General features: G+C 36.2%; 1 protein-coding gene and 1 pseudogene across 1 annotated transcript in view; one reads left to right on the top strand and one right to left on the bottom strand.

Annotated features, from left to right (window-relative positions):
* NUBPL (NUBP iron-sulfur cluster assembly factor, mitochondrial) overlaps window positions 1–27,841 on the top strand; it is a 235,261-nt gene that overhangs the window by 101,318 nt on the left and 106,102 nt on the right. The window lies entirely within an intron of this gene.
* Window positions 23,287–27,841, bottom strand: part of LOC121032427 (28S ribosomal protein S15, mitochondrial-like) — a 7,674-nt pseudogene continuing 3,119 nt past the window's right edge.

The following is a 27,841-nucleotide window of genomic DNA, read 5'->3' on the forward strand; positions in this document are numbered from 1 at the left end:
TCACTTTAGCTGATCTGCAGTAGGAATGAGACATTTTCCCTTGATAGTTGGTATTAGTGATTTCCCTGACAATGGAATTTCACTTCTGAATAAGGAATGTTCTCAGCCTTTGGTTTCCTAAAGAATTTTGCTTTTGAGTGTAGGCTAAGCTCTGCTTAATCCTGTATAAAATGAAAAAAAAAATTTTTTTTTGAGCTCCCTAAGCATCTCTCATGGGAAGAGCCAAAGGAGTTTGATACATCATTTTTCAATGGCAAGTGATTATACAAGAAGCTATAATAGGTGTATTTTTCCCAGTGTTTAACTGGGTAATCAACAACCAATTTTTTTTTCTATATTTGATGTTTGAAGCAACAAAGGCTTATTATTTTTTTTTTTTTAATTTTTTTTTCAACGTTTATTTATTTTGGGGACAGAGAGAGACAGACATGAACGGGGGAGGGGCAGAGAGAGAGGGAGACACAGAATTGGAAACAGGCTCCAGGCTCTGAGCCATCAGCCCAGAGCCTGATGCGGGGCTTGAACTCACGGACCGCAAGATCGTGACCTGGCTGAAGTCGGACGCTTAACCGATTGCGCCACCCAGGCGCCCCGACAAAGGCTTATTAAGTATTGGCCGATGTGTTCTAGAAAAAGTCCTTATGAAATTTTATTACCAGTACCATTTCAATATAAAGTCATTATAACAAAATCATATTTTCTAATCTGTTGCCCACTTGACTTCAAACAGTATTCTATATAAAAAAATTGTTATCATTATAGTTCATTTTAAAGTAAACTGTTGAACAGTTCAGTGTTTAAATATTAGTAGTTGTAAGGCATCTATACTTAACTGAATCCCATTTAAATCCTTACTTGGCAGTGGTACTAGATCCAGAGATCTTCTGACTCTTTTTTTTTTTTTTTAAAGTTTTTATTCATCTTTGAGAGACAGAGCACAAATGGGGGAGGAGCAGAGAGAGAAGGAGACACAGACTCCGAAGCAGGCTCCAGGCTCTGAGCTGTCAGCACAGAGCCCCATATGGGGCTTGAACCCAAGAACTGTGAGATCATGACCTGAGCCGAAGTCCGATGCTCAACCGACTGAGCCACCCAGGTTCCCCGAGATCTTCTGACTCTTAAGATAAATGGAAGCATGAGAAAATTACTTCAAATGACTTTCTTTTAGTCATTCATAGTTTAAACAATTTCTAAAGAAATTATCCATTTTTCTTCCTGTGACATTACATAACTAATATAAAGTAGCTTTCTTATCCAGAATTATATAATATAATATATTAAGTTTCAGAGGTTCCCAGACACTTAGGCAAAGAGATAAAATATTAAATGATGTTCTTAAGATAATTAAATTAACCATATCTAAATATACCAAAGAAATTTATTGCCTTGCATGGAAAGTTCATAGACTATGAACTATATAGATGAAGTTAATGAATGTCTTCATTGTCAGTTTGGGGCATCTGACTTTCTTATTCATTCCTCTCTATGATTTTTATATCAGCAGATACTTAGCAGGTCTCCTATTTAAAATACCTAAAAAAATAAAAATACTGTACTAGGCCTCCATGAAGCATTAAGAAATAAAGACCACTAATTAATTCAGTTGGACAGGACAGTAGTTTTCTAGGCATCTCAGACTTAAATTTTTTTTCTTAAAACCCTTTTAAACTTGAAGCAAAAATTCTGTATAAGTCAGTTATTACTCTTACATTTCTTTGGAACCTTCATCTGAGGCTGAAGAGTCAAGTATGTTAAAAAAATTTTTTTTTAACATTTATCCATTTTTGAGAGAGATAGACAGACCATGAGACACAGATGGAGACACAGAATCTGAAGCAGGCTCCAGGATCTGAGCTATCAGCACAGAGCCCAACATGGGGCTTGAACCTGTGGACCGCAAGATTATGACCTCAGCTACAGTTGTATGCTTAACCAGCTGAGTCACCCAGGCACCCCAAGAGTCTAGTACGTTAAGCCTCTCTTCCTTTACCCTCTAAACTGTAGATTGAAGTGAAGAAGGAAATAGAAATATAACTAAAGCTCAATTCTTTGAAATATTTTTCTGAGGCCATATTATCTAGTAAATAGTTCAGTTTGATTAATCTAGCAGGGGTTTTGTTTGATCACCATTCATTCATTCATTCATTCATTCATTCATTCATTTAACAATGTATTGAGCTGGCATTAGGTAATTATTGCTATACTTTGCAGATGTCATTGGACTTTTTGTCATCTTCAGCAGCAGACATTTAACAGTTACTTACGTTTGGAGCATTGGTTAGATGCTGAAGACATAAGGATGTATATGACATAGTTCAAAATTGTAGAATAAAGCTTTTAGTTACAGACCTACTGTTGACTTGTAGTCACATGCAAGATGTTTAGATATGTTAGAAATTTTGATGATTCTTAGATACTGTTCTAAAGCGTTTTATTTCAGGCAAAGTTGGAACTTCAAGATTAAGGCTCAGTATTATAAAGTGTTGACCATTCAAGTTGGTGGTATTGTTAGAGGATCCAAAACTCAAATTCATTTAGGTTCCATGCCATCAAAGGAATCATGTGGTCAGCATTGAAAGAGAACAAGTTCTGAGGAATAGAAACAGCTTATGAATATTAATTTCTGGTTATTTCCTCTTATTAAAATGCTCTTCTCTTTCCAGTAATCAAAGATGACTTACATAAATACCTCTAAATCACTCTTATGAGTGAGTACTTAGACATACAGCTTTTGATATTGCAGTGTTCTTTTTTTACATCTTGCTGTTGTACATATCTAAGACAGAAAGCTATTATAGTTTTTTTAGACTGCCACCAATTGTCCCCAGTCCCTGACCCCATGTCATTTGTGGCACAGTTCTCAGGAGGTAGTGTGGATCTGGTCAGTGTCATTACTAATTTAGTCTTCTGTTCTGGTCCCTGTTACTCTAGGTACAGAGATACTTTTCACCTGATAAAACTACTTAGTGACCTGAAGGTTTCGTTTAAATGGGTAATTTTACCAAGAAAATGATAGAAATAAAACAAAGCAATGAAAGCGTTAAAAAATAAAAAGAGTTGTTGTTCTCCAGTGTTAATGACTGATATTCTTGGGGCGCCTGGGTGGCTCAGTCCGTTGAGCATCTGACTTCAGCTCAGGTCATGGTCTCGCAGTTCATGAGTTCGAGCCCCATGTCAGGCTCTGTGCTGACAGCTCAGAGCCTGGAGCCTGCTTGGGATTCTGTGTCTCCCTCTCTCTCAGCCCCTCCCCTGCTCACACTCTGTCTTTCTGTCTCTCTCAAAAATAAATAAACATTAAAAAAAAATAACTGATATTCTTCTCTCTTACTCTGTGTAGTTTTGGATTGGAGCAATTTGTGAGGCTGGGAGGGCCCTGACTTTTGGAGCTTGTTTTTTAACCTGACACCCAGGGAAAGCCTCCTGCCTTTTATTATATATAGCTGAGTCAGACTATCTTTGCTTTACATCAGTTATTGGTCTCCTTCGATCAGCCCTTGTCCTGGTGTCTTTGGAAGATGAAGGTACTTTACTCTTCTTGGCCATGAATTCCTTGAATTTTTTCCTTAGGTTTTTGGGCTTTCTGTTACATCTTGCTCTTTCCTGAATGATGCAAGAACTAGTATGTCACTTCCTCTTTTCCCATTTGGTATATCATTAACTATTTCTTCACACTAGCCCTCGGCTTTGGCAAAGTTAGGCTTCTTTACCTATCTAGTTACATCTCCTTCTTACCCAAAACTTTTCAATATAGTATTGGGTTTCTCATCTCTGATCTTTCCCATTCTCCCCTGTTCAAAGCCTTGGTTTACTTTGGATGGATCTTTTCATAGAATGAAAAACAAGTTCTCAGCTCATTTGTAGGCTAACCCTCCCTCTAAGAATGAAGCCATGGGCTCAGATTACCAGTTTTATTTACCTGGCATTGGCTCAAGTGCTTGCTAAGGAAAGAGGTGGAACTTCGCCCTGATTTTGTCCCTTCATATTAATTTTCATTCTCAGCATTGAAAGTAGTAGAGATTCAGGAGTCTTACTTTCTTACTTTCAGCACATAAAGTGGGGGGAGGGGCACAACTCGACTTCAATTTTATTTTATTTTATTTATTTTAATTTTTTTTTCAACGTTTATTTATTTTTGGGACAGAGAGAGAAAGAGCATGAACGGGGGAGGGGAAGAGAGAGAGGGAGACACAGAATCGGAAACAGGCCCCAGGCTCCGAGCCATCAGCCCAGAGCCTGACGCGGGGCTCGAACTCACGGACCGCGAGATCGTGACCTGGTCGAAGTCAGAGGCTTAACCGACTGCGCCACCCAGGCGCCCCTCGACTTCGATTTTAAATGGAGTATAACAACAGATTTCATTTATGATTGTTCTGGATCTAAATAAACAAGTAAGGGCAATTAGAAAACTAGAGTATCGGGTTTAATTCTAGGCCTGAATCTGAAAAGAGAGCAGAAAAGGAAGCAACAAGAAAGAGAAAGGATAAACAGGTACCAGGAAATTGAAGTCATTATAGTGATTTAAACTAGGCCAATGCTTTATTGATAAAGCAAAAGTACTTGAGTGTTCTTTTGTGTGTGACAACACAGAGAAACTTTTCCCATTTCCTTTTTTGTGTATCTACCAGAGAGAAGTATCTACCAGAGGGAAGTAATGGAGGTCTGGGGATAGTCCTTTCATGTAAGAGTGGGCTCTAACTGTAGCTCTGACACAAGTGGGAAGCATGCAGAATGCTGACTTGTTTATAAGAGAACTGATAAAATGGAGTGCCTCATTTAATTCAAGTCAGCAGTCAAAATTAGTGCAAAAGGAAGCACTAATAGAGAAATGTGCCAAGCAAGTGAAATGTATTGATCAAGGAGGAACAGAATGATGTCAGATAGAATTCATTAGCAAAAACTAGTAAAGTAGAATAATATGCCTTAGAAAATGAATAAATTAAAAGGTCACTTGACAAACCCTATCCCATTTCTACCTTGAACACTTCAGAACTCCTAACTTTTTCACTGTTTTGTCTAATTGATACGGACTTTAAAGAATAACCTACAATGATTTGAAGAGTCTAGGAAAAGGGTAATTCTAAAGGAAGGGCCTTGTTTTCCATAGTCATAATTAAAGGGCCTTAATAAAGGTCACACAAGGTTGCTTACTGGACCTTTAGGAGAGATTCTTAGAGCTCTTGGCCCCTGACAGTTGGACAAGGGTTACCCTATCTCCTCAGGGGCAGATGGGGAACCATGGGTTAGAGTTAGATGTTAGAAGCCTGCCAGAACTGTTCAAGTTCCAGGAAGGTTTGAAGAGATCCCAAGCAGGTTATGAGGGAGAATTATGGAACCCATTGAGGATTTCATAGGATTGTGACCCCTCCTTGTTATTTAGGCAGATCCTATATTTACTTGATTTTATGATACATATATTTCAAATTTTAATATCTCTGAAATTGGACTATGTTTTATAATCAGTAATATCTTGGTATCCTATCAGTTTAATTATTAATTTTTTCTCTTTTGTGGTATATAAAATAATGGTGTATTTTATAATCTGTGGTATTTTCTATTTGATGAGATGCAGTAATTATTTTTGTTATGATTGCTTTAGTGCTGATTGAATTGTATTCTTTCCTTTTCTGCAATCACTGCAAAGTGATTTCATGTCATTCATTTTGGTCAGGTTTCTTTTATTGTCCTAAGACAGTTTTAAGCTTCTGGTGAGAGTTTTGGCAATCTTGTTCACTGTCTTTGATTCCTCTATCACTAACTTAATTCTCCCTCTCATTACTTGCTCAGAGACTGCCAGATTATTCTTCCTAACATGCAACTGTCAGGATGTCCATCATTTCAAAGACTATCAGTGTCTATTTACTTATTTATTTATTTAAAAAAAAATTCTTTTTAACGTTTATTTATTTTTGAGACAGAGAGAGACAGAGCATGAACGGGGGAGGGTCAGAGAGAGGGAGACACAGAATCTGAAACAGGCTCCAGGCTCTGAGCTGTCAGCACAGAGCTTGACGCGGGACTCGAACTCACAGACTGCGAGATCATGACCTGAGCCAAAGTCGGACGCTTAACCGACTGAGCCACCCAGGCGCCCCATCTTGATAGAGTCTTAAGTCGGGTGTATTAATTACTTGAATGTAGAAAACATATAATTAATGTTACTATCCTTAGATAATTCCATACTTTTAAAAAAAGCTACCTATTATTGGGTGTTTACTATGTATAAGCACTAATGACCAGTATTATCTCATTTAATCCATACAGTTCTGGTATAATAAGCACTATTGTTACTTTGCACATGAAGAAACTGAGGCATAAAGAGATAAAATAACTTGGGTAGGGTCCCACAAGTAATTTCTCTGATTCCATAGGCTGAAGTTTTAAACTGTACAATTGAAGTTTTAAAAGGTTCAAGTTTTCACTTTAATATTATCTTTAATATTATTGAAATGTTAATTGATATTAATATATTAAGAGTTTTCCTTTTGCTGTTGGCTGCAGATTTTTTATTTACTTTGAACACTATAGGGCATATCTGAGAGAATGTCTTTGTAAATCTCTTAACTCCGACACTCATTATTTAAATGCCACTTTTTCGTTCTACCTCATTGCATTTTTGTAAATTTAGGTAATATGTTCTTCTGCTGCAGTTTTATGTGTGTGTGGGGGGGTGAGTTATAAAGTCTTTTTAGTAGTGTTTGGCAGTGAAAAGTTTGATAAATGCTTTTATGTTATGATGTCAGTAACTGCAATAATAACTATTTATAAACTATAGTATTTATAAAATGCTTTTTTTAAATTAAAAAATTGAATTAAAATTGTTTTACAGGTATTCATTATTTGGACTTGATTGTATGTCACTGAGGTCTAATGGCATTTCCTAAGGAGTTATCTAGAACAAGGTGTAATTCAGTAAAGGGAAATGACTTTCTCTGTCAGTGACATAGCATGTATCTATTATATCCAAATTAAAGTCACCAATACTTTTCTCAATGTTTAATTGTTGTGACTTCTTCACTGCTTAGAGGAATTTATGGAAACACATGGCCATTAGTAGTTCAGTAGACTAATTACTATGCTGGTAATTTCAGTTAGACATTTTCAGCTATTGAAAACTCAGGCATCAAATCATATTTTCCTCTTGCAAACAAATTCATTTAGAGAGAAAAGATACTGCAGAGACTTTAGACCAAGTATGAAGCTAGAGGGGATAGTTCCCACAAGACTGCCCTAACTTCTCATACCAGTTACAAACTTAGGGGTTCCCAAGACCACCCTTAGATTCACTAATTTGTTAGAAGGATTCACAGAACTCACTGAAAGTTCTACACTCATAGGTATGGTTATTACAGGGAAAGGGAACATTAAAATTAGTCAAGGGAAGAAGCGCAGTGGGCAGCATCTGGGTAATTACCAAATGCAGAGCGTCAGTTGTCTTCTTTCTGTGGTGTGAGGACACATTACTCTCCTGGCATTGGTGTGTGATGCTGTGCATGGAGTATTGCCAGCTGAGGAGGCTCACTTTGAGCCTTGGTATTCAGAATTTTTCTTGGCACTCAGTGACGTGGTTACGATTGATTGTTCATGTGGCTGATCTCAGTCTCTAGTCGCTCAGAGCAGGACCCAAGCCCCCACCCTAAATCACATTATTAATATCCAGCTAGCCCAAGGCCCCAGGCAAACAAAGACCTTAGAGATCTTCCCAGAAGCTGAAGTCAAAGACTAGTTTTTTGGGGTACATTTTTAGGCAAGGTTAAATTTCCATACAGATATAATGTGAATAACACTGGTTTCCAGAATGAATCTACACCTGGAGCTAAATTTGAATATTAATCTAGCATTTTGGAAATAGTACTGAGAATTTCTAAGTATTGTAACTCAGAATGGGAATTACTGGAAAGTATCATTGGTCTTGGCAGAGGAGTTTTCTAGCCAGAGAGATTGCTGGGACTAGTTGTTCTGGATACTTAAGGCTTCCTAATTCTCTTACACCCTGTATTTCTGTCACTCTTGTTAATTACCCAAATATATGCCTCTCTGGTCATTAAAAGAAAAATTCTCTTTTTTTTTATGCTATTGACGACTTTCTTTCTCCTAAACCTAAACTTTCCTTCCTCTTCTTCCCAAATTTTTGTTTTGTGTTTTTTGAGCTCCAATTTGTATTAAATGAATTCTCCTTAACAACCTTTACTGAAAACTCCTCTCTTGCTTTAAGTGAAAACTACTGTTCTTTGTAGACACTGCTTTTTCATGAAGTCTTTTTAAGTGGATGCAGCTCATCCTTTTACGTACCCACGGGCTTGGGATGAGGTTTGGCATGTTCCTTGTTTCTGAGGGAAGCTTCTGCTCTAACACTCCTCCACAATTATATTCTTTTTGATAATCTTGGTTATTAAAAGTATAATCACCTTCTTCTCTTCTTTGACCACTGTTTTTTACTTCTTAAAGCCCTTGACACTTTTGAGCTTGAGTGGCTCAGTTGGTTAAGCGTCCGACTTGATTTCAGCTCGGGTTATGATCTCACAGTTTGCAAGGCTGAGCCCCACATCAGCCTCTGACAGCACAGAGCCTACTTGGGATTCTCTCTCTTTGCCTCTCCCCGACTCGTGAATGTGTTCATTCTCTCTTTTTCTCAAAATAAATTTAAAAACTTGAAATAAAAAAAAGACATTGACACTTCCTTTTTACTCCAGTTCTAGTCACCATCTTGGATCGGACTTCAGAGTGTATGTAGACAATCCAGTTAACATCCTAGCCTTTCAGTTTCTTCATTTTCTTAGTGTGGGTGCCACCAGCCTTTGTTGTTCTTCAGCCATCTGTTCTCATTGTATACCTTCAATCTTGTCCCCTGGTAGTATTTATTGTCCTCATTTTACCGTAACTTGTTATCCTTTCTTCTCTCTTATAGTGGCCACTACACCTCAGGTTCCTTGGCTGTACCACTCTGCCTGTCTTTTCTTTCCTAATATTGATATACATGACCCATTATTTCACTGCTTTGGTGATAACTTCAACTCCTTCGTACCCCTGCCTTTTACTTGTACCACCTACCTCAATTCCAGTCTAGAATGATTCAACATTCTCCTTTCCCTCTCCTTCCTCTCAGGCTGCTGGGTGCTGCTAAAGAAGTCCTTATAAATGGTACTCTGAATTAATGATTTCTGATATTGAATTCTCTGTTGTACAGTAATCCCTAGGAAGTTTTCTCTTTTATTCTTTGCTTTGCCTAGAAACCTGTTATCCTCATGGAAACTATCTAAAAATCTGCTTTGTTTTTCTGAAGACCTCTGTCCTTCCTTATACCTCCCCCTTCACTTTTATTGGATGATGTGATTTTCTGCTTCACAAAGAAAAATTGTGTGTTACAAACTTTTTCAAGTCCCATCCCACCCTCTTACAAACTTACCTGTATCTAAACTCATTCTTGCCTTCTTTCCTTTTGTGTCTTTGGCTTCTTTCGCTTTATTAACTCTTTCACATCAGTATTTAAACATGCGTGTGGTAGATAGTATTGGCTGGCTATGAAAAGTCATTTTTATCCTCCTCTTCCTTACTGCCTTGAAATAGAGTCTAGAAAGTCAGATAGTTTCTCAGCTTCTCTTATAGGTAAGAGTAGCCAGCCATGTGACTTAATTCTAACCAATGAGATTTGAGGGATAGTCTAATTGGGGCATGGGACTCTGGGTAAGGTATTTTACTTTCTCTCTTTTTTTTTTCATTCAAAATTACCATTGGTATTCTACTTTCTAACAAGGCCAAGGTTTGTAATTCCCCTTTCTTTTTTTTTTTTTTTTAATTTTTTTAACATTTATTTATTTTTGAGACAGGGAGAGACAGAGCATGAACAGGGGAGGGTCAGAGAGAGGGAGACACAGAATCTGAAACAGGTTCCAGGCTCCGAGCTGTCAGCACAGAGCCCAATGCGGGGCTCGAACTCACGGACCGCGAGATCATGACCTGAGCCGAAGTCGGCCACTTAACCGACTGAACCACCCAGGCACCCCAATTCCCCTTTCTTTTTGTTGGAAATATGTTATATGGACATGATGCCTGGTAGTGGTAGCCATTTTGTGGCAGAGCCTGATCTTATGACATCACTGAGATTCAGACAAAACCCTAGAGGTATCTACTTTCAGACATTTTGTTAAGTAAACAATAAACATCCATTGGTTTAGGCATTGTTATTATATTTTCTGTTACTTGCAGCTGAAAGCATCTTAACTTATAATGCATAAGTTTCTTCCTAAAAAAACCCCTAAAAAACTCTATTTTGACTCCATTAGTCACTATAGTCTAATTTTCCTTCTCCCTTGTAGCCAAGCTTCTTGAAAGAATTTTCTAAATCTCTCTCTTATTCTCTTTTCTACCATCTACTTCTGTCTATATTCATCTTTACTGTGCATCAGCCACCTTTACTGGTCACTGCCAGGGTCACCAGAGGTTTTTTTTGGTTTTTTGTTTTTGTTTTTGATGCTTTGTGTATTTTTCTGTTCTGTACTTTTAATTGATCTCTCTGCAGTATTTGATCAGTTAACCTTAATCTTGAATTACTCTTCTCCATTAGTTGCCATCATACTGCATTCTCCTGTGCTGTGTACTTTTTTATCTTCTCTTTCTCAATCTACTTTATAGTTTCTTCATCCTCTATTCATTTTCAAAATATTAGTCCTCAGCACAGGTATAACTGTCTGAATTTTGCAGGCTTAGAGACTGACTGACCTTAGGTCATATAATTAGTAAATGGTGCAGCCAACATTTGAAAATCTCTTGGAATCTCTTCTGATTTTGTGCTTTGCTTGGGTAATGTCATCCATTCCTGAAGCCCAAATACATATGTTCATCCCCCAAATTTCTCCTGAGTTGTAGATACATGTACAACTGCCTGTTGGTTAACTCTGCTTGACAGTCTTATGGATACTTCAAAGTCTACAAGTCCACATTAGAATTCTTCACTGTCCCACAGATATGTGAAACTCCTTCCTTAATGTGACAGAGACTCAGTGATGAGCACTGTCATCCATGTAGCTCTTAAGGCCCAAATCCTGGGTATCATCTTGACCCATTCTTCTTTTTCTCCCACTGCTCTTATTCATTGTGTCCTGTTCTTCCATCTCTAGGGCAGTCAACTCTATCTCTCCCCACAAGGCGAGCTGTAAGAGACTGAACATCTATATCCCTGTGTAATCGGAGATATTGTGACTAATCTTTTTAAATGCAGATCTCTTCATGTTACTTTCCTGATTTAGACTCTTTGGTGACAACTTGTTGTTTTCTGGACAAAAGTTCAAAATCTAATTTGGGAAATAAGGCCCTTCTTGATCTGATCACAGCTTACTCCCCTACGCCCACTCTCTGCTCCAGCTGTCCTTAATTATTTGCTATTCCTGGATTCATTTTGTTCTTTCTTGCCTGTAGGACTTCCCTCATGCTCTTATTTCTTGCTGGAATACTCTTTTGTATAACTCCATCTTGTCCTTCAGGTCTTAGCTTAAATGTCATCTCCTTTGAGAAAGCCTTCTATGATGACCCTTCCCCCACCCCAAGAGCTCTTATCTGTGTGCCTTGTTGAAAGGGCCACCCACTCTCTTGTCTCAGGGCCTTTGTAAGTTTGGCTTCCTCTGCCTCTGTCTCTTCCCTGTCTCCACCCTGCTGTTGTTCATTCCAGATAATGCTCTGTGGTAGTCCTGTATTTTTCCCCATCAGCTTAGAAATCCTTTTGTAGTTTTTGGGAAATCTGAAACGATTCTATTACATTCCTAGGAATTTAAAAATTTGAATAGTTGTCTTTTAATTTGTATCTCCTTCCCCCTTAATCTAAGCCCTTAAAAGCAAAACAGAAACCTAAGTCTGTTCTTTAGCTTTATGCTTCTCCACACAAGCTGACATTGCCTAACTTGAGAATCGATTATGTGCCAGAAGTCAGCTGATGCTGTTTGGAAAAAAAAAAAAAATGGCATTTGCAGCTTTCAGCTCTAGCCACTGAACCTGACAAGTTCTGACATCTCTTCTCTTGGCTGCCTCTTACTTCTTTTTCTGTTTCCATGGAAATGGACATTAGATCACAGAAACATAGTAAGATACTGGTGGCTAATTGCTGTTGCAGATTTCTGAATTCTCTTTGTTTGTGAAGTGATTATTTCAGTGACTCTTGCCCACTATGCAGTATGTGGTAGTTAGCCAAAACATCTAAGGCAGTTTCTGGATTTGAGAGCCAGATGATGTTTCCCAGTGTCACTAACTAGTATCCTCAAATGTATTCCTTATTTCAGCTTTCAGAGAAAATATATTTTAATTTAAGAACTGTAATCTTGTCAGAGTAGAGCACTAGATTTCAAGCCAGGAGATCTGGCTGTGGTCCTAGATCTGCTGTTGTCTCACTGTTTGACCTTGGTCAATTTTGTTATATTTGTTAAATGAGCCCGTTTCTACTATGTAGCTCTGGGGCTTATTTACAAATGTCCTAGAGAAAAGACTGCCTCTCTACCAGTGTGTTTTAATAGAAAACATACAAATAAGATATGCAACTAATTTTAGTTAAGGAAATAAAACCAGGTTTCTAGACATATAAAGTGGAAAAATCTTTTAATTCCAGCTCTATTTTCAACTTCTGTAAAATGGTTAGAATAAGGCTTGTCATATGGCTAGAAATAGTAGTTTGAGATTCTCTTTTTAATGCACATGTCATTTCTCACGATACATATAACCTATCTTATGGCAAAGTAAAGTGATTAAGGTTATAGTTGAAAAAAATCTATTCATTTCCTATTTAATGAAGAAAGTTATTACATTGCTTATCTAATTTGTATTTTATTCACATCCAGGATGTAGGAGGATTTGCCACAGCCATATGCCTCTATAGTAGGCTTATCTGTGCCAGGTCAGGATTTCCTTGTAAATCTAAATTTAGAACTTGGAAAGCCAGGTTTTGTTAAGTGCAAAAAAGGACTGCCATCTACGTATAAAAAAGATTAGTATTGCTGAGCCACTTCTTCAGCATATAGTGTCTGCTTTATGTCAAATGAACTTGAATAATTGATATTGACTATGAGCAGGGTAAGTCCTTTTTTTTTTTTTTGCATGACTACACAGAATAAAATACAGGTTTATACCAAATTCCCACTTGTAGTTGTGTACAGACATAAACCATACGTGAAAAGACATTATTAATTAATTAGATGGAAAGTAATCCATTTTATACTCTGTAATTGTGGTAAATTTTTCAAAAGGGAAAAAAACACCTCTTTTATTCAGTTTGCTGTGAATTTAGTCTCCCATAATGAACTTGCATAGAATTGGGATCTGGTCATGTCAGATTCCCTCTGTTTGTGAAATGGCTACAAAATTTAGTAAATTTACCACAGGCCCCAGTGTTTAAGGTACAGTGCTTTAGAACCAAAGTTTATTTTTAAGTAAAAATATTCTATAATTGTTGTAGATAATAAAAAAAAAATGTTCAAGAAAGAAATTATAATGGCCCACTACCCTGCTGTCAAAGTTAGCTTCTACTGACTTTTTGGCACATTCTTTCACTTAAAAAAAATTCTACCAATATATAAAACAAAATTGGGACAATGCTTTATGTGCTGCTTTGTAGTGTACTGACTTCATTAACCACATTGTGAACATTTTACCCTTGTATCGTATAATCTTTATAATCTTTAAAAATGACTCTTAGAAATATATGCTATCTTAAGTAATTCTATAATTTATTTAGCTTTTAAACTATTAATGGATATTTAGATTGTTTTCCTATAAACAACTCTGAGCAGGAGCCTGTAAACTTTTTGTATCCCTTCATTCAATGTAGAAAGTGCCTAAATTATGTTTTTCCTGGCTAGTACCTCAGAAGTTTTAACTTTGTTTTATTCTTGCCCACCATATCTCAGACTTCTTTAAGTCTTACTAATTTTATCTTCAAAATGTCTCTTGAATTCATTCTTTCATCTCCATTCTCACTGTGATTGCTGTTGTTGAGTCTTAAGCATCTAACCTGGATTATTGTAGTAGCCGCATATATGACTGATCTTTTCTACCTCTGGTCTCTTCTTTCAATGTATCACCTATCTTAGGATCAAAATTGTGTTTCTAGAGCATAGGTATGGTCATACATTACCTGGCTTTAAAGTCTTTGATGTTTTCCCCACTGTCTGCTGAATAAAGTTTAATTCCTTCGTGTGATATTAAAAAGCGTTCATATTTTGACCCTGTCTAACCCTTTAACCTCATTTCTCTCTTCTCCTTTCCACAGTCTGCATATCGCAGGCAGCCTTAGCTGAACACATTAAGGTTCTCGCAGGCCTTCATGTAGTTTGTGCTCTTTCCATTTCCTGTGGACTTTCCCTCACCCCTGGTAATTCCTAACTCCCTTCTTTTAAGACTGAAGCTCAAACATTACCTATTCTGTAAAGCTCTGCTGTCCAATACAGTAACTACTAGCTACACGTGGCTATTAAAATTAGTTAAAAATTTGGGCGCCTGGGTGTCTCAGTCGGTTAACGTCTGACTCTTGGTTTTGGGTCAAGTCATGATCTCACCGTTTGGTGAGTTCGAGCCGTGCATCGGGTTCTGTGCTGACAGTGCAGAGCCTGCTTGGGATTCTCTCTGTCTCTGTCTCTGTCTCTCTTCTGTCTCTCTCTCTCTGTCTCTCCCAAAATAAATATACAGACTCAGTCATACTAGCTGCATTTCAAGTGTTCAATAGGTACATGTAGCTAGTGGTATTGTATTGGGCAGCACATATTAAAGAACCTTTTCCTCATTGCAGAAACTTCTATTGGACAGCACTGCTATAAAGCCTTTTCTAAAATAATTGATTTTCTCTTCAGAGCTTCTATAACCTTTAAGATTAACTATTTTAAAAAGCCCTTAAATTCCTTTATGGGTAGGAAGGGACCAAGCCTTGTTCTTTTCATCTCTAGCATCTAGAATAGTGCATGGTCTGTAATTGAATTTCAAGATGTGTTGACTGTATGAACAAATGAATAATAATAAAAAAAAATGACATGAATTTTCAGAAGTCATATGAATAATGAGAATGTTAGGGATCTTTCAAGCTAGAGAAATGCTGATTCCCTTTTGTAAAATGCGTGGTTATCATTTTCACTTCATTAATGCCTCACAAAACCTGAGACAGATGCTCAGTTTCTCTGATTCTTTTGCCATCAAAACACTGGGGAATTAGGTATTTTTCCCCTGTGCAGTTTAATATAAGGCCAACAAATACTGAATCTATGCCAGATATTTTGGACTTTACATAAAAGTGTAATGTATTTCCAGTAGATTCTGCACTATTACTTGGGTTTATATTCCATGAGCTGAGAGAGCAGACATTTAGTTTCTGTCTGGAATTCTCACCTCCCTAATGTTATTCCATTTTTGTAATATTTTTATGAGGCACTCTTTTTTTTTTTTTTTTTTTTTCCTGTTTTGCAGATAAGGAAGCAAGCATAGAGAAAAGCTGCGTGCTCGCGTAAGGTCACATATAGCTGTGAAGGGACTTTTTATTACACCTCAGCTGCCTCTCATTTGAACTGTTAATACATTCACTGCCTCTGGGTGACTTTGGTGATTTATATATTTTCTGATTGTTCATGGTCAGAGTATGTCTCTTGGTTTCTAGTTTTAAGAAAAACCAACAGCTTGAAAACAATACTAAAGAAGGAAATTATAGTGCCCTACTGTTAACATTTTGTGAATGACTGCTATGGCCTAATATTGTGCTTGAGCTAATTGGATCTAACCAGATGAGGTTAAAGGAATAACCATAAATTCTGTCAGGAGTAGAATTCCAGAAGCCTTTTGGAAGCATTTAATTACTTTATGAATTGCAATTATCATCTTATGCCACTGGCTCTCTAGCTAGTTTTCAAAACACTTCGCAAAGCCCAACATCAACATTTAAAAAATTACACAATACAGTGCCTGGCACAAAGTTAGTGTTCAGTGATGGTTTGTTTAATGAATGTGTGACAAATAACAAATACTAGTAATTGGTAGTAATAGCACCTAACATTTTTGGATGTTTTCTGTTTGCCAAGCATTGTGCTAAGCTCTTCACTTGCATTATTTCACTTCACTCATTGACTGTTGAACACCTACAGTGTGCTAGGTACCATGCTTGGTGCTGGAGATTGAGTGTTAAAACAAAGATCTTGCTCCCATGGATCATTCTTTTTGGTGGGAGAGACAGGAATAAGCACATAAGCAAAAAACTTAATATACTATTGGTTAGTGATCAATGCTATTGAAAAAAAATAGATACTGATTAGGGAAAGCTTATCTGAGAAGGTGATATTTAAAGCAGACTTATAATGGAAGGAAACAGTGAGCCATCCAAAGTATTTGGGGGAACATTCAAAGTGGAGAGAACAAGTGTAAAAGTGAGCAAGGAAGCCAGGGACTAGGATCATCTAGGATCTTATAGGCTGTAGTGAGGATTTTGAATTTTATTCCAAATATGATGAAAACCCTTGGACATTTTTGGGTAATGGAGTGATATGATCTAGTTTTGGTTTTGAAAGGATACCTTTGGCAGCCTGTGTAGAGAATAGAAGTAGGGGGAGTGGGAAGAAAAGGGCGATAAGAATGGAAGTAGTTATAGTACTCTAACAACCCTCTGAGATAGGTTCCATTATTTCCTCCAGTTTTAGTTTAGAACATTGAGGTCCAGAGATTTTGAGGCTGTTCAGTGCTACAAATCTAGTCTGTTTTATGTAATCTCTGCCATTATATTATACTGCTTGACTTCTCTGAATGAGTTTTAAGCATTTTTGTCATTGTATGTCAATCCAATATAGCTAATATGTATATAGATTTCCAGTGAATATTGTCTTTCTTAATGATATTGTTTTCTTAATATAGCAAGTTGTGAAAGCATATTTTACATAGAATTCGCTAATCTGTTACATTCTTTAATTGTTACTCATAGCAGAATGAATGAAGAACAGGTAGCCATCATTTGTCTGTCAGTGCTGAGAGCTCTCTCTTACCTGTGTGTCTGTATGGATAGTTATGTAGGTAGTACAGGAATATGTATATTTTTTAAGTTTTTATTTTAATTCCAGTATAGGTAACATACAGTATTATATTAGTTTAAGGTATACAATACAGTGAGTCAACAATTCTGTATACAGTATTTGGTGATCATCATGGTAAGTGTATAAGAATATGTATATTCTTAATAAAAGGCACTCAAGGTTAGAATGCTTTTTTATTAGAACAAGTTTCTTCTTTATTTAAGCATAAACTACTCCAAGATTTAGCATCAGTGTAAAACTGATTGATGGAAATAATGAAAATGCAGTGATTGAATTAAAATAGAAAAACCAACACAATTTTTAGGTAATATGCTGTAGCGAAAAGAGCATGGGCTTAGGGTAAGGAAATAATCTTGGAAAAATTTCTTTAATCTTTCTGAGCCTATTTCTCCATCTAAAGTGAAGATAGTATTGTGATAATTAAATGTGATAATGTATCTGCCGTGTCAGCTATATTGCTTTGTACATAAGAGTTAGTACATTTATAGTCTTATTAAAATCAGTTTTGTGGGTTCAGGCAAGATTGTTAAAAAAAAGTTAGCAATTCCTAATTAATAGCCTAAATTCTTATAAAACCTCAGTGTTTTTGCTCATTTCCTTCTGATTTTAAGGCTCATGTCTTAAGGGTATTAAGCCCTACATAAGGGCTGCTAGAGGTGCTAATGGAATTATTTTAGCTTTTAGGAGACAAAATTCAGAGATGCAGGATAGCTGTCTTTAAATCTGTAAAGGGTCGTCCTATGGAACAAGGATTTGTTTTTTATGACTCAGGAGAACAGAACTATCATCAGAGGGTGAAAATTATTTTGGCTTATTGTAATAAGGACAGTTTCAAAAATAGAATGCTCTATCAGTGGGAACTGTTTCCACATAGCTGCATCAGTTTTCCAGAATGTGTCAGGCACTGAAGGTTTTTTACTTAGTTTGAAGATTTTTTCAACTTGAGAATTACTAGGACATAAGCTGCATGCAAGTAGAGATCGTCTTTCTCGGCCGCTGTGGTATCTTCAATGCCTAGTACTGTGCCTCATGTGTTTGTTGAATGACTGAATGAGTCAGTTATTCGTGGAAGTCATTTATGTACTTCACTTGTATTTTTCTTAAGTTTGGTTCTGATTTTGGTTGATGGTTTGAATATTTTTTTGGTTAAAGATGAGGGAAACTATGGGAAATTGCTGCTTGGTAAGAAAACAAAGGAGTTAGGAGAAGATTGCTCAACAGTGACAGTGGCTTTATCGATATATTGGGTCAGGTGATTTGGTGGGAGGTCTGTCCTTTAGATTGTAAGATTTTTAGTAGCATCTCTGACTTGTCAATACTCATCAGATGCCAGTAGCACCCTTCCTCTCATTCGTGACAATGAAAAATGTCTCCAGACATTGCCAAATGTCCCTTGGGGAGCAGATTGTCCCTTGTTGAGAACCACTGAGTTAGTGAATAACCCACTAGAACATACCTGTGCAAAAGACAAATCCAAGGAGCTCCCCTCTGTGTCTAGATGAGATGCTACCTGTTTGTTTACTAAAGCCAGTTAGATCTTCAAAGTTAAAAAGGACAAATCCAATATTTTTATTATAGGAAATTAGAGAAAATAGTGTTTGTCATTTAAGAAAGCTCATTGCAAATTGTTTTAAGATCAGCGATGCACTGGTATCATATTTATGTTGAGGCCTATACATAGCTTTATAATAAAGAACCTGTTTGTGTAATGCTCCTGAGTTTCTACTTTGCTTTGAAACATGAAGTTGGCTCTTTAGTTATAGCCTCTCAGTAAAAAAAGGCTTACTATATTTATTTGAATGTGGTAGAATTGTTTATGCTGTGTTTTTAGCCCCAGGTTGCTTTGACAACCATTATATGTTGCAATACAGGTGTGGAGAGTTCAGAAGTAGTGGTTGATGGAAATGGTGGCTTGTAACAATCAAAGACAAGGACAGCATGAAGAGTGAGTAGAAAAGGTAGCAGCAGCAGAAAGCTGAGCAGCTGATGAAAGATCCTAGAAGCAGGAATACTAACATTTTTTAAAGTTATATATAAATATTTAAAAATCTATGTTTTGACCTTAGTCTAGAAGTATGATCATCTCATGATGGATATAGTTTCATAAGTAATTATGGTACATACCATTCACATTGGAAATAAATTATTTTTAGCCTTTACTGAATTTTTACTTTTTTACTTCTCTTGCTAGTATTTATGTTTATATTTCTTCTTATTTAAATCTTCTGAAAGGCAAGTTCTAATAAATCCTTAGTTGCATTATATTTTAACTTATTGTATTTTCTTGTCACATCACACTTTCTTTACAACATGTTTTACTGAACTATTCATGGTCTTGATTTAATTATAAGCTAGACATTGTTGCATTTTAATGTTCAGCACTTGCATACATATTGTGATGTAGTCATTGCTAAAATACAGTAGTCTCACTAGGCATTATTATAAAGAAAACATCTGTCAGCATTTTCATTATAAGCCCTAATTTATTTTTAAGAAGTTTCTGACTTGTCTGTTTCTAAATTGCTTTGGGTTAAAACCTAGTATAGAAATTGTCAGCTGAAATCCAAGTTTTGTTACAAAGGGAAAAATTGAAGCTAGTGTTTTCAACTACTTTGCATCACGGCATTTAAAACACTCATATTTTTAGTGGATTCAGGTGCTTTTTACTTGATATTTATTTCTCATTAACCTAAGTGAGGAAATGGAAACTGACATCTAGTTAAATGGGTTGTTTCTTTTCTTGTGTTGTGCTATAAAATATTTGAAAGATTTATTTGAAAAGTATTTACTTGAGTAGATACATTAAGTTTTTTTGTTAGAACCACCTTACAACATGAAAGTATCTTTGTAAAGCGCATAAGAAATCAAATCTAGGTTTACTGGGAACAAAGAAACTTGCAAAAGCATCAACTATAATGAGATTCTGAGATAGCTCTATGGTTGTAAAAGTGAATAACTTTTTTGAAAAAATTTTATGTTTATTTATTTATTTTGAGTGAGAGAGAGAGAACACACAAGTGAGCATGAGTAGGGGAGGAGCAGAGAGCGAAAACGAGAATCCTGAGTGGGCTCTGGACTATTGACACAGATCCCTCTGCGGCGCTTGATCTCATGAACTGTGAGATCGTGACCTGAGCCAAAATTAAGAATCAGATGCTTAACTGACTGAGCCATCCAGGTGCCCCAAAAGTGAATAACTTTTTAATGATCAAGAGGTAGGATTCTTATTCTCCTTGTCCCTCCTCAAGTGGTATTATTTTGTAGTCACTAACCTGGTTGATTTCTGCCCCTCCATCTTTTTTAGTGAGGTGTCACATGCTATGAGTATATGTTGCTATGATATCATTCTTTCAAATTGCTTTTAAATACTTGAAAGCCAAAGTTATGACTTATTTGTTATCTGATTTTGAACTTGAGATTTTAGTATCCTCTTAAACTGATCACCTATATAAAAGGTGAACTTTAGTTAATGTAAACTTCATACAAAATGAAAAACATTAAAAAGCTTCTCAAAAATTGGATGAGTTTATTCACTTATAATTTTTCAACAAATATGTATATCTTACCTCCTATGTACTAGATAGTATATGCAGAATATATATTAATGAGCAAAACAGGCACAATCCATGCCCTTTTACATAATCTGGTAAGGGAGTTAGATAATAAGCAAGTAAAGAAATAAAAGTAAAAGAGCACCAATTTATTTCAGTCACATTTTATATTCCAAAGTCTTACCTTTTTGTAAATGATCCTATAATACAGACACCTATATTTAAATATACAAGTTTTTTATGTTCACTGGAACATAAAGATTAAAGCATCATATTACTTAAGTTATTCCTAAACTCTTATTATTTCTACACTAATGAAATCTTTTTGCTTATATATTTTAGTTAGTAACTGCTATGGTCTAGGAAATGGATTTTTGTTTTTCTAGTATTTGACCATGTAAACAGTATTATTTATTCTAATAGCTTTTCAGTAGAATTTCTAGGTAGGTGCTCCTTTCTTTTGTAATGCTTATATTTCTTAATTGTTTCTTATTGCATTGTCTAGAATCACCAGTCGATTTTATTTAAAAAATTTTTTTAAGTTTATTTGTTTGTTTTTGAGAGAGAGAGGGAGAGCGCAAGCAGGGGAGGGACGGAAAGAGAGGGGGAGACACAGAATCCGAAGCAAGTTCCAGTCTCTGACCTGTCATCTCAGAGCACGACGTCAGGCTGGAACTCACTAACCGTGAGATCAGGACATGAGCTGAAGTCGGACGCTTAACCAACTGAGCCACCCAGGTGCCCCACCAGTTGAATTTGAAATAGTAATAGTGGCAGAAGTTACCTTGTCTCACATATGATATTGATGGCAGTATTTCTCCTCTTTCACTATTAGGTATGATATTTGCTATATGTTCCTTTTAACAAAGACATTTCCTTTTATTCTCAGCTTATATAGATTTAATTGACTTAGTAAAAGATTCTGATTATATAATGGCAATTTAGGTAATTTGGACTAACTCTCCTGCTAAAGACAACTAAAGAAGCTGGGTAAAATATGAATCACAAATTCTTAGAAGAATCTGGGAGAGGATAAAAGTGATAGAAATAACCCCATTTCCTCAAAATTACTTTGTTCTAAGGATATTTGTTGATTGTAGCCTAACTAACAGCTTTGAAACTGATTTTTGCTTTCAGATGCTTCACAAGACTCTGGGGTATAAGTAAAACCTGGAGTCTGCCAGGAGTAGTCTGCCCTTACTCCGAGCTGGAACCACAGAATACTGGGCCCTCAGAGTCAAAGAGAACTGATGCTAATTTAGCCAACATCTTCTAGATCAGGGAATTTTAAGTCTAGAACTTGAGTTACAATAGTCTTGGATTTGTAGAGAAGTAAGAGAAGTAAATGAAAGTTATTGTTGGGGAGGATGCTATTATCCAATGCATCAGTTTATTTTTTGAAATAGTTTTTTTTTCAATTGCATTGTCCAACATGCAGCCAAAAATAATCATGCGTAAAAGGACAAAAGACACTATGAATAAGAACTAGCAGATATAACAGAAAATAGAAATAGACTTAGTGTAGATGAGGTATTGGAATTATTAGAGATAGACTATAAACAACTAAGTTTGCTATGTTCAAAGAAATAAATCCAAGAATGAAGATTTAACAAGGACCTGGAAACTAGAAAAAATTAAATCTAGCAGGTTTGAAAAGGAACTAGATAATTCTAAAACTTAAAAAATACTATTTAAAATTTGTTCATTAAGTTTAACATCGACTTAGTCACAACTGAAAAGAGAATTAGTGAACCAGAAGATTGGTTAGAAGAAACAGTCCACAGTGAAATGTAGAATGTGAAAAAGTAGAAAATCTGAAGAAAAGAGTAAGAGACATAGACATTCAGAGGAAAGAACTAGAAATTGAGACTCAGCTTGAATTCCAAATTCCATATTTAGGTGTGTAAAATAAATCTAACTTAGACACATTACTTTTTTTGTGACTCTGGGTTTTATCATCACTTCTAAAATGGGTACTATTATGTTAATGCAATATTTACTTTTCTAGCTTAGTCCATAGAGTGCTCAATTTTTGTTGTTGTTGTTGTAACTCTCCTTTCTAGCATTCAATCGTTTAATAGAAACATTTACTAAATAACAACTGCCAAATCCTAAGGTGGGTGCTAGGAGTGGATACAAGAACACTTTGCTCATGAGAAGCTCAAAGACTACTGTCAAGTCTCATTTTGTAACTGGACAGCTGAAAAACTGATTCCTGGAAATGCCCTGTGCTCAGAAAACTCAGAGTCAAATACTCAGCACTGTGGCAACTATCCACTGTTGTGAATGGCATTCAGGAATATCACGACCTCCTTTTTGAACCTTTCTTAGAAAAGAGCATCACTGATAGATAATCTGAATCTTATCTACAGCTCAGTCAGATTTATAGTATAACCTAAGGATGGGACTTGGAATTCAGGCTAACTCCAGATTTCTAGTTCTTTGTATTGAAACACAGTTGTATTTATGTTACTACTTAGGCTGATTTTACTTCATTCCTTATTGAACTCACTTTGTTTCAGAAGTAGTTGGTTGGATTAAGTTCTGGACAACTCATTTAATTATTCTGTATTTCAGATTCCTGTTATCAAAACCAGAGATAGCACTTTCTTTATATACTCTCAAAGCTTCACTGTGTTTGAAAACTTGAATTAAAGGACATTTGACCCTTAAACAACATGGTTTGAACTGCATGGGTCTGATTATACATGGATTGTTTTTTGATAAAGGCAGTACTGTAAATGTATTTTCGTTTCCTTAAAAATTTTGAAAATCCAATAAAATTTAGTGGTTTCTTTGATTGCCTCTGGCCCAGCTTTGCAAGGACTCTGTGGATTCTTCTGACTTTGTTTCCAGGTTGCTGTTGTAGCTTTTAGGGCTTGCTTCTTGATTGATTGATTGCTTTTGTGCCTCCTGGAAAACGTGAATATACAGAACCTTCTTGGTCACCACAGTGGTGAGCTTTTCAGTAGTACAGAGGAGAAAGGTATACTCAGTCCCCAACTCCTTGCATATCTTTTGAAAGACATTATAGTTGGTCTTACGGAAGTTTTTGAGCATCTTTTTCCTCTGATTGCTGCTTATCAGCAGATAGCACTTGTGGGCTTTGTCCTTTCAATATTTATGCATATATTCTTTATAACTTCAGATCTTGACAGTCAAGGCAACTATTAGAGTGTCCAGGGTACTGGTGTCCTCATGGTTTGCCATGATCTTGTTCATCAACTGCTCTTGCTTGATTTTTAGCTTCTTTTTCTGGTAGGCCATTTCCAAAGACAAAAGTCTTTGTATGACATCATTAGCCTTCTCATTTCCAGGAATGTTCTGGTAGTCTTTGAATAGTGTGGAAGGGGGTGGATCATCATCTTGACTAGGCTAGACTGGTTGCTGGATAGCATGTCTGCAAAGGGTCAGGAGGATGACCTCTCTAGAGGTGAAGGCACCACTGGTCAGAGGGAGACATGAACATCTTCTTAACCCCTCTCACAGCTCAAGGATTGCAGCCTGGGCCACTTTCTGGGTCTGAAGCCACCTCAACACCCGCCACACTGCCTTCAGCATGGTGACTCCTGACCCTGTGGAGCCTGTCCCATGGCCACTGTCCCTTCTGTGATACCAACTGGGTTACACAGGCACTAACTACCGTGCTGGCTCAGGCTCCACCAATCTAGGATTCCAAATGATTTTCTTAGCATTTTCTTTTCTCTAGCTTACTTTATTGTAAACATGCAGTCTATAATATATACGGTATACAAAATATGTGTTAATCAACTGTTCATATTATCAGTAAAACTTCCAGTCAGCCGTAGGCTATTTGTAGTTAAATTTTTAAGAAGTCAAAGTTATTTGTGGATTTTTGTGTGGGGGATTGGTGTCCCTAGTTCCCCCATTGTTCAAGGGTGAAGTATATATACCAAAATCTAAAATAATAGGAACGAGAGTTGAATTTTAGCACTTCATTTTTTGGGGACTAATGGTAAGGATTTTTAAACATTTTTTTAATTGCTTAATTTAATGAACTTAATTAATAGATTTTTGGTGTTAACAAATTTTACATTTATAGGATCATATTCCTTTAATGCAGTGATGGATTAAGTGTACCAGTTTTTAAATGTAGGATTATACTAATTTTTCTTTTTAGTGTATTAATTTCCTTATTGGAAGAACTCTTTCTCAAAATTCCCTGGACAAAATGCCTTTTTTGGGGAGTTAACTTTAAACAGAGCAAAGAATAATTTTATTTAAGTAAAAAATGAGTTTATTCAAGATTAGCAGAGGAATTACAATTCAGGACAAGCAAATTATAGTGAGCCATAGCCAAGTCCAAAGAGGCAATGGAAAGGTCAGCTTTTATTAGGTTTTAAGAGGAAATTGGAGATAGTTGTTTGACCAAAGCTTTATTGGTGAAAAACAAGAGTTTGAGGTAGTGACAGTTTTTCTTTGGCTGCAATCAGTGGTTAGTGTGTTGTTGCTGTGGCAGGGAGGGATCCTCCTTCCTTAAAGGCAGGAGATAAAATTGTTGGTCAAAAACTATACTTCCTTGTTCAAATAATTCTAACTTCCTTCTTCCTGCTGGTTATGTAGTGGTACATGCACAGGAGCTCTCCTTCAGAGCTTCCCAACTCCTTTTATTTTGTTTTATTTTATTATTTGTATTTTATGTGTTTATTTATTTTGAGAGAGAGAGAGAGCATGAGCAGGGAAAAGGCAGAGAGAGAGGGAGAGAATCCCAAGCAGACTCTGCTCTGTCAGCGCACAGCCTGACATGGAGCTCAATCCCACAAACCATGAGATCATGACCTGAGCTGAAACCAAGAGTCAGATGTTTAACTGACTGAACTACCCAGGTGCCCCCAACTCTATTTTATTTTTAAACATTTTTTTAAATTTTTTTTTTCAACGTTTATTTATTTTTGGGACAGAGAGAGACAGAGCATGAACGGGGGAGGGGCAGAGAGAGAGGGAGACACAGAATTGGAAACAGGCTCCAGGCTCTGAGCCATCAGCCCAGAGCCTGACGCGGGGCTCAAACCCACGGACCGCGAGATCGTGACCTGGCTGAAGCCGGACGCTTAACCGACTGCGCCACCCCGGCGCCCCCCCAACTCTATTTTAAATAAGGTTTTCTTTATTTCTTTTCATAGGATTATGAGTTGGTCTTTGTTTTCCATTTTCTTCTGTTATTTATTTATTCAGGTTTTCTACTTCTTCTTGTGTCAATTTTATTAATTTTTAGTTTCTTAGGAAATGATCCATTTCGTGTAGTTTGAAAATTTTATTGGTATGATGTTGTACTTAGTATTCTTTTATAATGTTAAAACATTCCTTCATAGCTGTTAAATCCCTTTTCTTATTTCTAATGTTTTTCTTAATGAGACTTGTCAAAGTGTTATTTTGTTTTACTGGTCTTTTTTGGGGGAAAAAAACTTCTGGTTTTATTGATTGAATTTACAGGTTATTTGTGTTTATTTTATTGAAGTATAATTTATACATAATAAGATGTAAGGATAAGTGAAATTTTGGTGAGTTTTGGATATTGAGTATATCCAAGTATTCAACATCCAAAATTAGATAAAGAGCATTTATCTCCATTACAATGGGAACTTCCCTTGTGCACCTTTGCAGTCATTTTTCCCTCCACATCCTTAGAGACCATCATTTTCTGAATTTTTAAAATCATACATTAGTTTTGTCTTTGCTCAGTATAAAAGTTGTGAAATTTATCAATGTATTAGCAATCTGCTTTTTTTATTGCTGAATAATATTTCATCTTATGAATGTTCCTCAACTTGTTTATTTACTGTCTTGTTGATGGAAAGCTGAATTGTGTCTTCCTCTTTTTTTTGTATGTGGTTATTATGAATGAAGCTGTTATTATAAACATTCCTGTACAAGTCTTTTTCATTTCTTTTGGGTTAATGCCTAGGGATAGGATGACTCAATTGTAGGATAGGTACACATTTAACATCATAAAAATGACCTAAGAGTTCTCCAAAGTGGTTGTATCATTTTATACCCCCATTAGCAGTATGTGAGAATTCCATTTGCTTTACATTCTTGTCAATATTTGGGGCTGTCATTCTTTTTTATTTTAGTCATTCCGTAAAGAGTGTAGTAGTGTCTTATTTTAAATTTCCATTCAATAGACTTTTAAAATATGTCCAAAATACCATTATTACATTGAAAATAATTAGCAAAAGCTCCTTACTATTGTCAAGCAACCAGTCTATATTTATATTTCCTCAGTAGTTTTATGAAGATTTTTAACATTTTGTTCAAGCCTGTACCCAAATAAATGCAATGCACCTGGCTCATATGTCTCTTAGGTCTTTTAAAATCTGTATCAGGTTTCAGCCAGAGAAGTAGACCCATAGGATATATTTAAAAGTTTTTATTTAATATATTTACAAATGGCCCTTGAACCACATAGATTTGAATGGTGTGGGTCCACTTATATGTGGATTTTTTTTTGGCAAATACAGTACAGTATTGAATTTATTTTCTCTCCCTTAAGATTTTAATAAAATTTTTTCTTTAGCTTTACTATAAGAACATAGTATATCAGTATAGAATACATTATACAATACATATGTAATACAATATATTATGTTATTGGTAAGGCTTCTGAACATAGTAAGCTATTAGTTAAATCTGGGGGTAGTCACAAATTATATGTGGAATTTGACTGTGCAGGAGAACAGATCCTTGCCCTTAACCTCCACATTGTCCAAGGGTCAACTGTGTGTATGTGTGTGGATGGATGGATGGATGGATGGATGGAAGGATGGATGGATAGATAGATAGATAGATAGATAGATAGATAGATAGATAGATAGATATCTGTATGAATGTGTGCTAGGTAGGATCTGTTTTTGAATTCTTCATTTTTTTTTTAAAGTTTATTTATTTTTGAGACAGAGAGAGACAGAGCATGAATGGGGGAGGGGCAGAGGGAGAGGGAGACACAGAATCAGAAGCAGGCTCCAGGCTCTGAGCCATCAGCCCAGAGCCCCACGCAGGGCTCGAACTTACTGACCGCGAGATCGGGACCTGAGCTGAAGTCGGACACTTAACCGACTGAGCCACCCAGGTGCCCCTGAATTCTTCATTTTTTATCTGCCTCACACCAATAGTATGTGTTCTTGACTACTGTGGTGTAAAGCTTCTGGATTTATTTTCTTTTTCTTCTTATTTTTCTTTTTCTTTTCCTCTTTCTTTCTTTCTTTCTTTCTTTCTTTCTTTCTTTCTTTCTTTCTT

Source organism: Herpailurus yagouaroundi, unplaced genomic scaffold (genome assembly GCF_014898765.1).
Source record: "Herpailurus yagouaroundi ecotype Mexico unplaced genomic scaffold, PumYag 141, whole genome shotgun sequence".
NCBI classification, from domain to species: domain Eukaryota; kingdom Metazoa; phylum Chordata; class Mammalia; order Carnivora; family Felidae; genus Herpailurus; species Herpailurus yagouaroundi.